Here is a 17,468-nt window from a genome sequence, read left to right as displayed (position 1 = left end):
GCAGGGATTGGAGTGATACTGCCACAAGCTAAGAACACCTAGGGCTACCAGATGCTGGAAGAGGCAAAGCAGTATTCTCCACCAGAGCCTTTGGAGGGAGCCCGGCTCTGCAACATTGATTTCAGATTTCTGGCCTCTAGAACTATGAGATAACAAATTTCTGTTGTTTTAAGCTACTCAGTTTGTGGTACTTTGTTACAGAAGCCATGAGAAACTAATAAACCAGCCTTTAGGAATATAGTCCTCAAGAGCCGCAATTGGCAAACTATGACCCATTGGCCAAACCCAGCTCACTGCCTGTTTTTATATGGCTCATGAGCTAAAAACTCTTTTTTCTTTTTAAGATTTTATTTATTTATTTGATAGAGAGACACACAGCGAGAGAGGGGACACAAGCAGGGGGAGTGGGAGAGGGAGAAGCAGGCTTCCCACTGAGCAGGGAGCCCGATGCAGGGCTCGATCCCAGGACCCTGGGATCACGACCTGAGCCAAAGGCAGATGCTTAACGACTGAGCCACACAGGCACCCCTAAAAAACTCTTTTTTCTTCAGAAGAACATCTGCAATCAATTTGAGGATAGAGAATATTAACTTTGAACCTCAGTTAAGTGAAATGTTATCTGTCAAAAAAGAATTCAATTCTTGAGACGCCTAGGTGGCTCAGTCGGTTAAGCGGCTGCCTTCGGCCCAGGTCATGATCCCAGGGTCCTGGGATCGAGTCCCACACTGGGCTCCTTGCTCAGCAGGGAACCTGCTTCTCCCTCTCTCTCCCTCTGCTTGTGCTCTCTCTGTCAAATAAATAAAATCTTAAAAAAAAAAAAAAAAAAGAATTCAATTCTTGTCATCAATAGACCTAATATTACCAAAAAAAATTATACTCAATTACTATTATGTTTTTATTTTTTATTTTTATTTTTTTTAAAAAAGATTTATTTATTTGAGAGAGAGAGAGAGTGAGGGGGGCTGGGTTGGGGAGGCAGGTAGAGGGAGAGAGAATCTCAAGCAGACTCCAGCCCTAGGGAGCACCTAATCAACTTTCTGTCTCTCCAGATCTGTCTATTCTAGACATTTTATATACATGTTCCACGTTACTTTTCTAAACTTGCTTTGGTTGATCTTAATTTTTATTTCGTTTTCTTTCAATACTCTAAAACAAGAACAAGAACTAATACCAGAAGCGTGAGCTGTAGGAGGCTTTGACTTCTCTGACATAAACATTTCCTATCCTGAAATTTAGCCCACAGTTGTGGCCCCACTAGTTACATGTCCTCTGTGGACTAAAAATGTCCTGGACTTTCCCTTACAAGAATGTTCTGTGACTAAACATCCTGAGATCAGGAAACTGGACCCCAGTGGACAGAGATCCTGAGCCTCCTAGCTTGTAGCTCTTTGAGTAGAGCTGAGTTGACAAGACAGAAATCAGCCCAAATATCTGTCATAGTTTGCTGGGACAGTAGTGCCCCCCACCCCTTACCCGAGGTTTTGCCTGCCATGGTTTCAGTTACCCACAGTCAACCGCAGTCTGGAAGCAGAGAATCCTTCCTCTGACCTGTTGTTAGAAGGAAAAATAGTAGCCTACTGCTAAGTCACAACGCCTCACGATTTCCACGTCATCTCATCCCGTAGGCATTTTACCATCTCACATCATCACAAGAAGAGGAAGGTGAGTACAGCACATAAGCTATTTTGAGAGAGAGAGAGAGAGACCACATTCACGTAACTTTTATTACAGTATATTGTTATAATTGTTCTATTTCATTATTCATTATTGCTGTTAACTCTTACTGTGCTTAACTTATAAATTAAGCTCTATCATAGGGATGTATGTACAGGAAAGTATATAGTGTATATATGGTTCAGTACTAGCCATGGTTTCAGGCATCCACTGGCAGTCCTAGGCCATAGCCCCACAGAAAACCACAGATTGGGGGGGGCAGGGGGCGGGGCGGGGATTAGTGTAGTATGAATCTCTGAAATAGGAATAAAAAGTGGTAGAAAGTACTTACACAAATTACCCTTGAGAAATATGGCATAATCTTTAAACATGTCATATTAACTAAAATGAAGTTCTTTCAGAATTGAGATTTTTATTTTTATTTTATTTTATTTTTTTTTTAAAGATTTTATTTATTTATTTATTTGAGAGAGAGAGAGAGAGAGAAACAGCATGAGAGGGGAGAGGGTCAGAGGGAGAAGCAGGCTCCCCGCTGAGCCGGGAGCCCGATGTGGGACTCGATCCCAGGACTCCGGGACCATGACCTGAGCCGAAGGCAGTCGCTTAACCAACTGAGCCACCCAGGCGCCCAAGAATTGAGATTTTTAAAGAATCTTACTTGGTCTCACTGATTATTTGCTTTTATTATTGGTAACAGATCCTTTGACAGGAAACCAACACTTTATTTTGCTTGTCATGGTAATTAGCTCCAATGACTTCTAATGGACCCTTGGGTTCTTTCCTTACTTAATAAAGAGCCATAGCATTTAAATCAACTCATCTATTGTTCTGGTTATCTATGGTTGCATAACAAACCACCCCAAAGCTCATTGGCTTAAAACAATAATCATTTTATTATCTCTCAAGGTTTCTGTGGGTCAGGAATTCAGGAATAGTTCCACTAGGTGGTTCTGCCTTAGGATCTCTCATGCGGTTGCAGGAGCTAAAAGAGCGGGCATTGGCAGAGTGTGGAATGCCTGGGCATCTCTCTTTCACCATGTAAGGCGGGGGGGGGGGGGTCTCCATGTGGTCTGTCTGCATGGGTTAGCTTGTGCTTCCTCACCAGGTGGCGATCTCAGGGTGGTAAGGCTTCTTATACAGTGGGTCATGGCTCTAATGTGGGGTGCAACAAGCCTGGTAGAATCTGCACCACCTTTTTTTTGGGGAGGAGGGGCAGAAGGAGAGGGATAGACAGAGAATCTTAAGCAGGGTGTGGAGCCCGATGAGGGGCTTGATATCACAATCCTGAGATCATGACTGAGCTGAAATCAAGAGTAGGACACTTAACCAACTGAGCCACCCAGGCGCCCCTGCCACCTTTTATGACCTAGCCTGGAAAGTCATATAACGTCACTTCTGCCATAATTCACTGGTCAACCAGTCATTAAGGTTTGGTCCAGATTCAAAGAGAGGGGCTACAGAATCCACCTCCTAATGAGAGAAGGGTCAAGGAATTTGCAGAAAGGTTTTCAACTGCCATTAATCTATGCAGAAGACATTCTTTGGTTTATGTAATAATTAACTCCACTGAGACACATTATTTCTCTCTTCCTTTTCCTTCCTGTGTTTTCTTCCCTCTTTCATGATCCCCTTAAAATGTTTACAAATTGAAGGTTTCAGCTTGAAATGTTTTGCTTGGGTCTTATGTGTTCTGCCGATAGATTAATTTTTGTGCCGGGCTCAAATATTTCTGGCTACTCTGTTCTACTCTGCTTACTTCCTGTTTGGCTGACTTTTATTTCCTGTACTCTTTGTCAAAGGCTTTTTGTCAAAGTTGTAACTTCCATTTTGGCCTAGGCACTGTGTTCTATTTCTGAATCTGCCAGTAGTCTTAAGCAACAGTATGCATACAGTAACTATAAGTATAATACAGGAAGTGAAAATTAGTACTGTCTTAACTTAATATTGATAGAATTAAATGCCCACTTTAAAGAAATACATATTTTAGTGGAGACCATTTTCCAAGATCTCAGACCTCAAAGAGTTGGTTCATGTTCTCAGTAGTGAACTGCTCTTGGCCATTGGTTGGACTATTGAGGATCCAGCTCCAAAGATCTGGTTCCCAAGTAATTACAAGCCTAGCTAGAATTCTCTTTTAGGGACAGTTCTGTATTTCTTAAGTCATTCTGGGCTGCAAACAGGAGGCTCAACTCAACTGGCTTAAACCATATGGGAATATTTATTATCTCCTATAACAAGGAGTCTGAGGTGAGATGATTCTTATTCAGGTGCTAACCATGTCATCGAAAACTCAGATTCCTTCTAAATCTTTCTGCTCTAACATCTTCAGCATGCTGCTTTTATTTTTAATTTGTGGTCTTAAAATGGCTTCTCTAATTTACTTGTCACATGCAGACACAGCAAAGTCCAGTGAATTCCTGGGTATCTCTTTTCATTAATGAAAAAAAAAAATGTATTCCAGAATCTCCCCAGCAAATTTCCCCTCCCGTATCAGTCAGAATTTTATCATTTGCCAATTCCTAAACTACTCTTTGGCTCAAGATGGGATTATCGTGATTGGGTTAAAAAAGAAGTTGGCATTTGTAGCAGGGTAGATAAGCCAAACAAAATCAAGACTCTGTTAGAAAGGGGGAGGAGGAGAAAGAATGATAGACAGGGGGCCTTTTAATATTTGGATTTACTGTAATACAAGGGAGACATTCCCCTCCCCTGGAGCTCCTAGATCATTGAATGGCACCACAATTAATACCGTAGCTCAAAGCAGAAACCTGGAAGTTGTATTTACCTACCTCCCCAAATGTCTATTTCCCAAAGCCACTGCCTCAAATCAAACACTTATCTTCTCTCCCCACCATTATTACAACTATTTTCCCTAACAGTCACCTGCCTCTAGTCCTGCACTTCCCTTAGTCCATCTTCCATATTGTTGACTGGGTGAGCTTTCTCTCCTGGATTACCAGGGTGTTCTCATTCGAGCTCAAATGCTAAAAATGAAGTTAGATGCCACTTTCACTCTCTACTTCCTCCAACATGAGTTCATTTATATGGTGAAATTTGTTTTGTGGCTGCAGAAATATGAAAGTGTTCTGGTATAAGGAGGCTCAAGAGACAAATAGGAAAGCAAGGCCAGTAGAGGAGACAGGATGGCATCTGGCACTATCATCAGGCTGATGATGATTTAGAATCACAGCAGAGGAGGGCGTCAGAGCCAAAAGTATTCATGATAGATTTTGTGAGACTTTGCACATAAGCAGTCCTATTTGAGGCCTAGGTGACAAAGTGTGATACTGTGTTGGACAGAAGGGGAGGTCTTCTGGGCTCAGCAAAGCAGGAGAAAAGACTCCATGCTCTCTTATATTCTGTCCCTCCTATTTCAGCTCTAATTATCTTATATTGAAATGGCAGGTCTGTGTCCCCACTAGCTAAAAGGTCTTTGGTGCTGAGACATAATTTCTCCTCTGTATTCCAAGGGCCTAGCACAGTGTTTGGCATGTGGTAAGTACTTAATCACTGATTAATTCAACATTTATTAAGTTTAATTTTCATTTATATAAACAGAACCCAACAAGAACCACATAGAGAAATGATGCGACCTACATCATATAATGTTTAAGACAAAAAATGTATTCAAACCATAGCCAGTAGTATTGAAGTATAATTTTATGATTTATAACATTGATCTATCATTTTTAATAATAACTAAATATAGATAAATGTGTATATGTTTGCTATAAAAATGAAAAAGTTCCATCTGGAAACTCTAAAATTAGGTATATTACATTTTGAACCTCATGAGAGTTTTTGATAATTGACTGTAAATATTAGATGAAATATTAGAATAATTAAATTATTAGATGGAAGTTATGCTTGTCTTCAATCTCAGTTGCTAGATAATAAATCTAAGCCTTCTGAGGTGCCTGGGTGGCTCAGTTGGTTAAACGGCTGCCTTCAGCTCAGGTCATGGGTCTTCAGGGTCCTGGGATTGAGCCCCACATCAGGCTCCCTGCTCAGTGGGAAGTCTGCTTCTCCCTCTCACTCTGCTGCTCTCTCGCTTGCAGTCTCTCTCTCTCTCTCAAATAAATGAATAAAATCTTAAAACACACACACACACAAATATAAGTCTTTCTTATGCTGCAACTTAGAAAGCCCAACTTTCAGATCATAATTTCTTATTTTTCCAACTTTCCCACTCCATGGTCATACAAAATCTGGTTTTTAACCTCATTAAGACTTATAAACTTTGGAACAATTTCCAGTTTCCTAGGACATCCATTCTCTAGCCAACTTCCTTTTTTTTTTTAAAGATTTTATTTATTTGACACAGAGAGAGAGAGTGAGCACACAAGCAGGGGGAGCAGGAGAGGGAGAAGCAGGCTCCCCACTGAGCAGCAAGCCAGATGCAGGACTCCATCCCAGGACCCTGGGACCAGGACCCAAGACAAAGGCAGATGCTTAACTCACTGAGCCACCCAGGCGCCCCACCAACTTCCTTCCTTAAACAGGTTAGTATAAAAACTATGTAGCAAACAAACAAACAAAGGAATAAAAAAACCAAAAACACACACACATAAAACTATAGCAACACAGGAAAATATGAATAGTATATTTTTTTAAGAAGGCTATCAAATTTTATGTATGTATAGTATTCATGATTGTAGCTACATAAAATTAAAAAAAAGTTATGTGAGGATATACTGCCAACCATTACTCTTGGATATTTTTTGCACAGGGTTAGGGGTGAAGTCATTTTAATTGAGTCTCATTTTCTGTGCTCTAATTTTTTGCGATGATCAAGTAATAGCAGAAGAAATACATCAAAGCTTGCATACAAAAAAGCTCTGGAAGGGAACACATACACACATTCTCACACCTGCACATTGGTGACATTTGTATTAGTGAGGCAGAATTACAGGTCATTTTTCTTTTCTCCAATCTTTCTTTAGAATGTTTTAGATGTATATTTTTGATGCTGTAAATTTTTTTAAAGATTTATTTATTTGAGAGAGAGAGGTGGGGGGAGGGATAGAGGGAGAGGGAGAGCGAGAATCTTAAGCAGACTCCCCATTGACTGAGGAGCCCCACAAAGGGGCTCGATCTCATGACCCTGAGATCATGACCTGAGCTGAAATAGAGTCAGATGCTTAATGGACTGAGCCACCAAGGCACCCCTTGATGCTGTAATTTTAAAATAAAAAATTTTAGCAAAAATTAAGGACTTCAAACGTTATTAAAGAATTTGTTAGGGGCGCCTGGGTGGCTCGGTCGTTAAGCGACTGCCTTCGGCTCAGGTCATGATCCCAGGTCCTGGGATCGAGCCCCGCATCGGGCTCCCTGCTCCGCGGGAAGCCAGCTTCTCCCTCTCCCACTCCCCCTGCTTGTGTTCCCTCTCTCGCTGTCTCTCTCTGTCAAATAAATAAAATAAAATAAAATAAAAAAGAATTTGTAAGCTTGCTTTTATGATATTAAATCCATGATTTTGGTATTTGTCTTACTATAATCACTATTATGCCTTTCTGCAGGCATAGTTACCTACCTTTTTGGGGCCAAAGAGTTGAATCTTCTGCCATCATATATATATATTAGATACTATATATATATATATATATATATATATATATATATATATATATATATATATATATATAGTACCTAATGCCCATTGTCACTCATATTAATACTGGAGTGATTCAATGTATAAGAATTTATATTTCATTAGATATTTACTGAGCATGGGGCACCTGGGTGGCTCAGTTGGTTAAGCGTTCAACTCTTGGTTTTGGCTCAGGTCCTGATCTCAGGGTCATGGGGCTGAGCCCTGTGTGGAGTTCCACTCTTAGTGTCGGAGTCTTCTTGAGATTCTCTGCTCCCTGCCGCACCCTGCCCAGCTCATACACTCTTTCTCTCAAATAGACAAATAAAATCTTAAAAAAAAATGATATTTACTGAGCATCTACAATACTCAGAGCACTGTGCTAGACCTTAGAGGGAAAAAATGATGAATAAGACACAGTCAGTGCCCTTAATAAAACATGTTAAAGGTCTTATTTTTACTTTTCCCACAGAGATGGTGAATTAAGAACTGTCGGGGAAAAAAAAATGAGAGTCTTAGAAGATATAGAGCCTATGAACGCTAAACACTCTATATGTTAGCATTTTTCTTAGTGAGATTATGGCTGCTAGTTACCTAACAAATATTCTTCTATTGCTTTATGTCTTAGATCACATTTGGAAATGCAATATGGCAGGGGGGGGAAGATCCAAATTAAGAGTTTGGAGGTCTAGTTTCAAGTCTCAATTCAACAACAAACTAGCTGCATGAACATGGGCAAAGTACTTAAGTTTTCTGTATTTTTTTTTTAAGGTTTTATTTATTTGTTTGACAGAGAGAGACACAGCAAGAGAGGGAACACAAGCAGGGGGGAATGGGAGAAGGAGAAGCAGGCTTCTCACTGAGCAGGGAGCCTGATGCAGGGCTCGATCCCAGGACCCTGGGATCATGACCTGAGCCGAAGGCAGACGCTTAACGAGTGAGCCACCCAGGCGCCCCAAGTTGTCTGTATTTCTATAAGGTTCCTTCCAACCTTAAAATTTAACTATCCTCTGTTGAGACATATCAGAAATAACATATGACTTTGATGATGGCTTTATTACCAGTTCCGAAAAATGCTAATTCTAAATCTGTGCAAGTAATTATTAGAGCTCATGTTTGTGAAACATTGGGTATTACTACTGTTACAGAAACCCAGTTAGTATGCTGTGTCATCCTTCCAAGCCGTGTGATACATGCATAACTAGCACATATAATACTATAGGGCTCAAACAATATAAACATAGAGATTACAGAGAGAGAGCCATTTGAAAAATGAGTGTTTTATGATAGCTTTTTGGAGTTTTCATGTACTAAGATTTCATTTCTCTGTGTGTTCACAAGCCTTATGTTTCAGTTCCTTAAATGAAAAATAGGTGAGTGGGCAGGTTTCTCAGAGCTACAGTCCTTCCTTTAGGGACTGTCCCTTGCCCCTAAAGTTTGCTTTAGAAATGGTGGTACATGGACCCATGTTGGATGGGAGGGACCATAGGCAACATTGGTGATGGTGGGCTCTGGGTCTGCTGCCATACACCAAGCTATTTATGATTTTTTTTATTTCCATTTTCCTGTCAGCAATTCCTGCGGTATCAGCACTTTTCCAGATTAGAAATTTGGGACTTTCCTTTGCCTCCTGGTTCTCCTTAATTCCCTATAACCAGTTGGTCACCAAGGCCTATAATTTCTCTTTGTAATGTCTCTTAATTGTTTTCCTTCCTCTTCATTTTTCCTTCATTTCCACATTCAATATCCTGGTCTGTTTCAGGCTCATGCTTGAAATAACCTCTTCATGGAGGCTTTCATGCTACCAGTCTCATTTCCTTCATCATAGCACTACCTGGTTTAAGAACTTACAATTTTCAGGGCACTGGCTGGCTCAGTTGGTGGAGCATGTGACTCTTGATCTTGGGGTTGTGAGTTCAAGGCCCATGCTGGGTGTAGAGTTTACTTAAAAAAGAAAAAAAAAAAAAAGAACTTGGCAATTTTCTCCACTGTCTACACGATAAAACTAAACCACTCCTTCCAACATTTCTAATCCTCCCATTACCAAATTTTACCCTTATTTCTCTGTTTCTCAATATATATTCATATTAGTTAGTGTTATGCTAGCTGCTATAACAAAGAGACCCAAATGGCTCAGAAAAGACAGAAATTCATTTCTTAATTTAGTGTCTGAGTTCCAGGCTGCTCCATGCAGTCACACGGTTTCCTTCCATCTTGTTTCTCAATCATAACCTCCAAGACATTGTCCTCAATTATAGGGTTGACTATGGATCACAGGACATCTTCTTTTTAGCCCCTGAAAAGGCAAAAAAGCAGGCTCACTATCTGAAAGTCTCTGCCTAGGAAAAGGTGAGCACATATCATCTCTACTCAAGGGAAGTTGGGAGATACAGCACAGCTGAGCAATCATATACCAAGCTACAGTTAACACAGAAAAAGAGAAGTCAGCTAGCACTTTGTGCCACATGCCCTCTGCTTCCATTGTCCTGGTCTCTCCAACACTCAGTTTTTCTCTTTCTTTCCTTCTCTTCTCTCAAATAACATCTGCCCTGTTTAAGTATTATCTCCTGCTATGAGTACTGCAGCCATATAAAAGAATGCTTCAGTAAGCTGAAAAAAGTAGAAATGGTTCTAGGGCTCTTCAAAACTGATTTGTACATCCTAATCCTTGCCCTTTAGGAGGTGTTTTCCCCCGACTTTGTCTTTTACAACTTCTTAAATTCATGGAAGTGGATTTCAGAGATCTTAAATAATGCTCATTGAGTAATAAGTAAACAGGGGAGGAGTGGGGACAGGGGTGGGGTGGGGGTTGCCAATAGCACAGGTAAAATCCACTCCTAATGGCTGAGTCCAACTACTGCAACTATCTGTCCTGACTTGAGAGTACTCTAATTTGGACTAGAGTGGTCTTTTTTTTTTTTTTAAGATTTTATTTTTAAGTAATCTCTATACCCAACATGAAGCTCAAACTCAAAACCCTAAGATCAAGAGTCACATGCTCCACTGACTGTCCCAGCCAGGTGCCCCGAGTGTAGTCTTCTTGCCTAAATTGATGTAAAATATCTACATAAACTGTGCAACAGAGGGAAGGTAACACAGATAAAAGGGGTATCAAAGAGAAGCAATTTGGCAATGTTCATCCAGAATTATTTGAGGGAGAGACATTGAATCTGATGAACAGGATCATTGTGGTTATTACTATTATTATTTTTTAAAGATTTTATTTATTTGTCAGAGAGAGAGCCCACAAGTGTGCACAAGCATTGAGAGCGGCAGGCAGAGGGAGAAGCAGGCTCCCCGCTGAGCAAGGAGCCCGATGCGGGCCTCGATCCCAGGACCCTGGGATCATGACCTGAGCCAAAGGCAGACATTTAACCCACTGAGCCACCCAGGCGCCCCTCATTGTGGTTATTAGAGAAGCGTAAAAATAATTGCTTCTATACGCTGAAGTATTTAGGGAGAAGTGTACCAGTGTTGGCAATCGATTTGGAAATACGTTAAGAAAATAAGATAGATGAGTAGTGGATAGAGGGATGGAAAAATTGCTAAACAGGTGATAAGGCAAGTGTAGTGAAATATTAATGGTAAAATCTAGTTGGTGAGCATATAGATGGTCCTTGCAAAATTCTTTCAACTTTGCTGCATGTTGAACATTTTTATAATAAAAGAGGGAAAAAACCTAACATTTTTAAAACACTTTTCCTGTGTCAGACCCTTTACACTGACGATGGCATTTCGTCCTCGGGACAAGTCTGTGAGACAGATAAGCGCAGAGAGGTTAAGTGACTTGTCCGATATCCCATGTTTAAAACGCGGCCACGCTAAGATTTAAATCCAGGTCTGTGTTATTTGCAAAGCCAAACACCTTAGTTATGGTACAGGGATAAGTCAACAGACTTTTTTCATAGCCTCCATAAAATATTATTCAAGATTCTCTCACTCACTTTGCCTGACTCCTTATCCATAAAGCAGTCTTCCTACTTCTTCCCAAACAACTTGCACCTGGGAGAAGAGTGCCCGGGGCACTAATGGATGAACTACATCTCTGCTCACAAGAAAAGCCTCTGATCAAACTCCAGAGCTGTGTGTGGTTCTCAAATGGTTGTGGAAAACAGATGTCATCTAGGTGGGGTATTGGGTTTTTATATTAATCATTAAATCAAGAAGCTCCTCTCAGTTGTGATGTTTACTTGGAAGGGTAGGCTGCCATTTCCTTTTGGCTCTGTTGTCCGTTTGAACTCCTTGGTAGGCTGCCATTAACCTGGGACTCCCCTGTCTCCTCCAAATACTTTCCCTACCCTCACCTACCACTATCTATTGCTTTTCTGGCCCTCCCCTATTATCACTTGACTTGTAAGATTTACTTCTGTGTTACATAGTTATTACAGTGGCAAGAATATACTCAACAGCATTATTACAGTTTTCAACTACTAATGGAAATTTTACTTCTGTTGGTGTCATAAACTGATAGCAATAAGATGTATTGCCAAAAATACTACCACAATGTGTATGGCCTTAAAACATAAATGTACCAAATGAACATCTGTAAATATAACGGTTTTTATGGGGCAAATCTGTCCCCTGCTGTGTCTTGGCTTCTGCAGTAGAGCACAGTAAGTTGACTATCATGGCTCTAGTGAAGAGCAAAGCTCGTCTTAGTGAGTTTTGAGGGACAGAACTCTTAGGATAGTCAATAAAAAAACATGGATTCCAGAGTCCTTCCCCTCGTACTGAATTAGAATTTTTGAGAATGGGGCCAAGGAATATGCATTCCAAATAAACTCCCCAAGTGATTCTTATGACTACCAAAATTAAAGAACCACTATTTCAAACCCCTTGGGATATTTTGGAAATCTGTGACCAAATTGTTGGTTGTCAAAATGATTTGGGGGCACTGTGGGCATTTACTGTGGGGGGTGGTTAGAGATATTATATGTCTTCTAGGGAGAATCTGGCATAGCCAAGAGCTGGCCCCCATCCTTATGATTTCCCAGTGTCTCACCTGATACTCACAAGCATGTAGGTGAAAAATCTATTATAAGCCTGGAACACAATTCCATTTTACATATAAGCACAAAATATTTTTCATGTGGTTTTCATATACACTGAATTCCCCCAGGAATGCAACTACTGTGTAAATCAAGATTGTTTAATTAGAAAACTTTTTTTTTAAAAGATTTTATTTACTTATTTGACAGAGAGACACAGCAGGAGAGGGAACACAAGCAGGGGGAGTGGGAGAGGGAGAAGCAGGCTCCCCACGGAGCAGGGAGCCCGATGCGGGGCTCGATCCCAGGACCCTGGGATCATGACCTGAGCAGAAGGCAGACGCTTAACGACTGAGCCACCCAGGTGCCCCTAATTAAAAAACTTATTTTGAAAGTTGTAAAATCGCACCTTTGACAGCTCACCATAACAAAACAGCATCAGGCTGCATGTGCAGCACTCACATTCACTGTGATGCTAATATGTAGGCACAAACATTTGAAAACCTCATTTCGTCTTTTATTTATTTATTTACTTATAAAATATTTTTGTTTATTTGTCAGAGAGAGAGAGAGAGAGAGCAAAAGCAGGGAGAGCGGCAGGCAGAGGGAGAAGCAGGCTCCCTGCTGAGTAAGGAGCCCAAAGTGGGACTCGATCCCAGGACCCTGGGATCATGACCAGAGTCGAAGGCAGATGCTTAACTGACTGAGCCACCCAGGCATCCCTCTCATTAAGTCTTTTAATGTAGTCAAACCCCAGTGTGTAAAGAAAAACTCAATTTTTGGGGTGCCTGGGTGGCTCAGTCTGTAAAGCGACTGGCTCTTGATTTCGGCTCAGGTCATGATCTCAGCATCGATGGATTGAGCCCCGCATAGGGCTCTGCCCTCAGCATGGAGTCTGCTTGTCCCTCTCTCTCTGCTCCTCCTCCCGCTCGCTCTCTCAAATAAATAAAATCTTATAAAAAAAAGTTATTCACAAGTCTATTCAGATACTTTTAAAAAACTGAGGTATAACATACATAAAGTGTGTATGTCTTTACACACACTTTACTCTCATGCTATCAAACCTACAACTTCTGATACCAGATGTGTGGGATTTTTTTACACACCAAACGATTCTGTGTTACACCAACTAGCTGTCTTACAATTTAACTCAATTCTGACACTATCTACCTGGAGAGAGCATCAGATCCCACAGATTTAAGGGCTCAGTCCCATAAGACTGCCCCCACACTTCAGATGCCAACTACAAGTAGTAGGTCCCCCAGTTACCTACAACCTCTGTCCGACTTGGCTACGTATCAGAAGTTCCCATGATCTCCTCCCCTTTGGATTCAACTGTCTGCTAGAACAACTCACAGAACTCAAGGAAACATTTGCTTACATTTACCAGTTTAGTCTATAATAAAGGATATGATAAAGGACACAGATGAACAGCCAGATGCACAGATACACGGAGCGAGGTATGTGGGAAGGGTAGTGGGGCTTCCTTGCCCTCTCCAGGCAAGCTACTCTCCCAGAACCTCCACATGTTCACCAACCTGGAAGCCCTCTGAACTCCATAATATTGGGATTTTTATGGAGGCTTCATCACATAGGCATGATCAATTATCAACTCCATTTCCAGCCCCTCTTCCCTCTTTGGAGAATGGGGGGTGGGGCTGAATATTCCAAGCTTCTCATTGCAGCTTGGTCTTTTTGGTGACCAACCAGGAGCCAATCAGGACCTGCCTCATTAGAACAAAAGACATTGCTATCACTCAGGAAATTCCAAGGGTTTTAAGGAGCTCTGTGCCAGGAACTGGGGGCAGAGACCTAAATATACATATTTCCCATTATTCACACCAAACATTTACATATTGAAGTGTTATTTTTTTATAAATGGCTTTTTATTTCTCCTGGATATTGCTGTTAGAGCATTGTTTCATTTGCTTGAAAATATACACGTGAGGTAGATTTTATCTATGAATTTCACTTGAGGATAGTAAAGGGATTGTTACAAATATAAGTTATAAAACAGTGGACGCTGATCTGATAAGGTGAAGAATCATTGTTCTTGATACTAAAAAACAGGCTTAAACACATAAAATCTTTTTTTTTTTCATGATATAGCAATCAAGAAGTCACATCTCTCAAGAAACAAACAAATCTGATTAGTAATTGGATGTATTGTGGGTCTATGATCCCAGAAGAATATGAAAGAGAGTGAGAGATAAAAAATGAAGTTGCGGGGCGCCTGGGTGGCTCAGTTGGTTAAGCGACTGCCTTTGGCTCAGGTCATGATCCTGGAGTCCCAGGATCGAGTCCCGCATCAGGCTCCCTGCTCAACGGGGAGTCTGATTCTCCCTCTGACCCTCCCCCTCTCATGCTCTCTCTATCTCATTCTCTCTCTCAAATAAATAAATAAAATCTTTTAAAAAAAAATGAAATTGCTTTATAAGAAAAAAGATGCCTGTTATCAAACTGAATAGATGTATTTACAGCAAAGTTTCATAATAAAATCAACCACTGTGGCCCCCCATAGGCTCAGAAGAGCTATCCAAATTCAAGGTGTACAATATACCACACACTAAAGACCAGACATGGTGGGACATTTAATAACCCAACCAGGCTCAAGGAAAAAAGGTATTGATCACTAATCAGGAAAATTCATTCAGCAAACATTGAACATCTGCTATATATGCCAGCCACCAGAAATAAGAGACTCCCTGCTTTCAAGGATTTTATATTTTAAGTAAGGGGACCAGGCACATAACAAGAAAACTGTAGTTCAGTGTGATAAGCAGGATGATAGGTAATATGCTGCTTTTTATGTTGCACCGATGTTAGAAGAGGTCGAAAGGATGTGACCACCAGTTGACCCTCAAGCTGGGCCATCAGAAGCTCTTTACCCTCTTCCCTGTCCTTGGAATATAGGTTCTACTCACTATTCCCACACTAGGAGCCATTTCAAGGGTGCAGCTTTAAGAGAGTAATGTGTTGTTGAGACCATCTGGACTTCGTATGTGACTGAAATCCATTAAGGCCTCAAAATAAACTTTTAAGAATCTGGCAAGATCTACTTGTCTTGCAGCTGCCCAAGACAAACCTTGTTTGTAAGTTCCCTTGCTTATTAAACCTGCAATTTACCAATCTGGAGTGGTGTGCCTTTCTTCAGTCTCCCCTTGTCCTCAGTGTACAGGGGCCAGTTTTGAATTTCACTCAGGGAACTACTGATGTTGCTAACCAAGGACAGAGAAGGAACAGCCTATCTGGCTAAGGGAATCTGTATACTGAATCTTAAAAGGATGAGCAGGAATGAAACAGGTGAAGAAGTATGTGTTAGAAGGTGGAGAGAAGGGAGCTAGATGGTAAGCAGGGTCTCAAGGGAAGGCTGCGCAGGTTGTGTGGCCCTCGTGGGGAAAGTTACTCACAAGTCTATTCAGATACTTTTAAAAAACTGAGGTACAACATACATAAAGTGTGCAAGTCTTTACACACCAGTATAGCTCAATTTTTAAATATATGTAACCCATGTTAAAGATATACAAAGTCAGGGGTGCCTGGGTGGCTCGGTCGGCTGAGCATCAGACTCCTGGTTTCAGCTCAGGTCATGATCTCAGGGTCGTGGGGCTGAGCCCCCACTCGGGCTCCACACTCGGCATAGAGTCTGCTTGTCCCTCTCCCTCTCCCTGTGCCGGCATGCATGTAAGCGTGCGTGAGCTCTCTCTAAAATAAATAAATAAATATTAAATTTAAAAAAAAACCAACTATCCAGACTCTAAAGTGGTATTGAAATAGGGAAGAGAGTCCAGTGTAAACTGAACTCAGCTTTGATTTGTGCAGAGGTGAATGGGCAATGGAGAAGGGGGAAATAGGGAGGGGAAATGAGCAGTCAGGGACATGGAAATTCATAAAAAATGGGAAGGGGCCATCTGTGTTTGTTAACCAGCATTTATTTAAGTTAGGCTCCCACTCTCCCATAGAGACTAAGAGAGAGGCAGCCTGTCTTTAAAGATTTTTATTTATTTATTTATTTGAAAGAGAGAGAGAGCACGAGTGGTGGGGTGGGGTGGGGGGCAAAGGAAGAGAGAGAAGCAGACTCCCTGCTGAGCAGGGAGCCCAATGTGGGGCTCAATCCCAAGACCCTGAGACCATGACCTGAGCAGAAGGCAGATGTTCAACTGACTGAGCCACCCAGGCGCCCCAGGCATCCTGTCTTTAAGTGTTGGCTGGAATAAACGGTGAATTCTTTTGGGGGTCTTGTGCTTTCCCAGGCAGCAACCTAAGGAGGGCTGACATCATCATCCTGGACTTGAGTGGTTAGAAACTCTGCTAGTGTTTGTTCAAGCCTCTTAGTGTAAGGGGTGGGAAAACTAATTTGTGCTAAGAGACGGAAGTTGTCATAGGCCAAGACTGAGGACTTGTCAAAAACAGGGCTCAGAAGAGCGTGACTAGAGTTTGGCCAAGGAGAGAGTCTTTTTTCTTTTTTTTTTTTTTAAGGAGAGAGTCTTTATCTCCCACCACCCAGATCAAAATATAAAACATTTCTAGCAACTCGGAAGGCTCCCTTGGGCCACTTCTCATCAATATCCACCCCAAAGGTACCCAACATTCTGCCCTCCATCACAAAAATTAGTTTTTATCTGTTGTTTGAACTTGATATACAGATAGACCTTGTTTTATTGCTCACTTTATTGTACTTTGCAGATACTTTTTTTTTTTTTCACAAATCAAAGGTTTGTGGTACCCGGCATCAAGCAAGTCTATTGGCACTATTTTTCCAATAGCATTTGCTCACTTCATGTCTGTGTGTCACATTGTGGTAATTGTCACAATATTTCAAACTTTTTCATTATTATTACATTTGTTATGGTGATCTGTGATCTTTGATGTTACGACTGTAATTGTTTTGGGGCACTACAAACTGCAATTATGTAAGATGGCAAACTTAATAAATGTTGTGTGCTGACTGCTGCTCCCACCAGTGGCTCCCCATCTCTCTCCCCCTCCTCACGCCTCCCTATTCCCTGAGACACAACAATACTGAAATTAGGCCAATTAATAACCCTGAAATGGCTTCTAAGTGTTCAAGTGAAAGAATAATCACGTTTCTCTTTTTTTTTTTTTTTTGAAGTAAGCTGTATGACCAATGTGGGGCTTGAATTCATGACTCCGAGATAAGAGTCTCATGCTCTATCAACTGAGCCAGCCAGGTGCTGCTCACATGTCTCTCAGTT

The 17,468-nt window shown here is 41.2% G+C and overlaps 1 long non-coding RNA gene across 1 annotated transcript in view; it reads right to left on the bottom strand.

Moving 5' to 3' along the window:
- LOC118526039 (uncharacterized) overlaps positions 1–17,468 on the bottom strand; it is a 37,135-nt gene that overhangs the window by 8,853 nt on the left and 10,814 nt on the right. The window contains exon 2 of the long non-coding RNA XR_004912439.2: positions 9,116–9,560. This is a non-coding gene — a long non-coding RNA (uncharacterized LOC118526039). The remainder of the gene's footprint in view (positions 1–9,115; positions 9,561–17,468) is intronic.

Source organism: Halichoerus grypus, chromosome 10 (assembly GCF_964656455.1).
Source record: "Halichoerus grypus chromosome 10, mHalGry1.hap1.1, whole genome shotgun sequence".
Classification (NCBI taxonomy): Eukaryota; Metazoa; Chordata; class Mammalia; order Carnivora; family Phocidae; genus Halichoerus; species Halichoerus grypus.
Note: the sequence above shows the minus strand (reverse complement) of the source record. Positions and strands in the feature narration are given on the sequence as shown.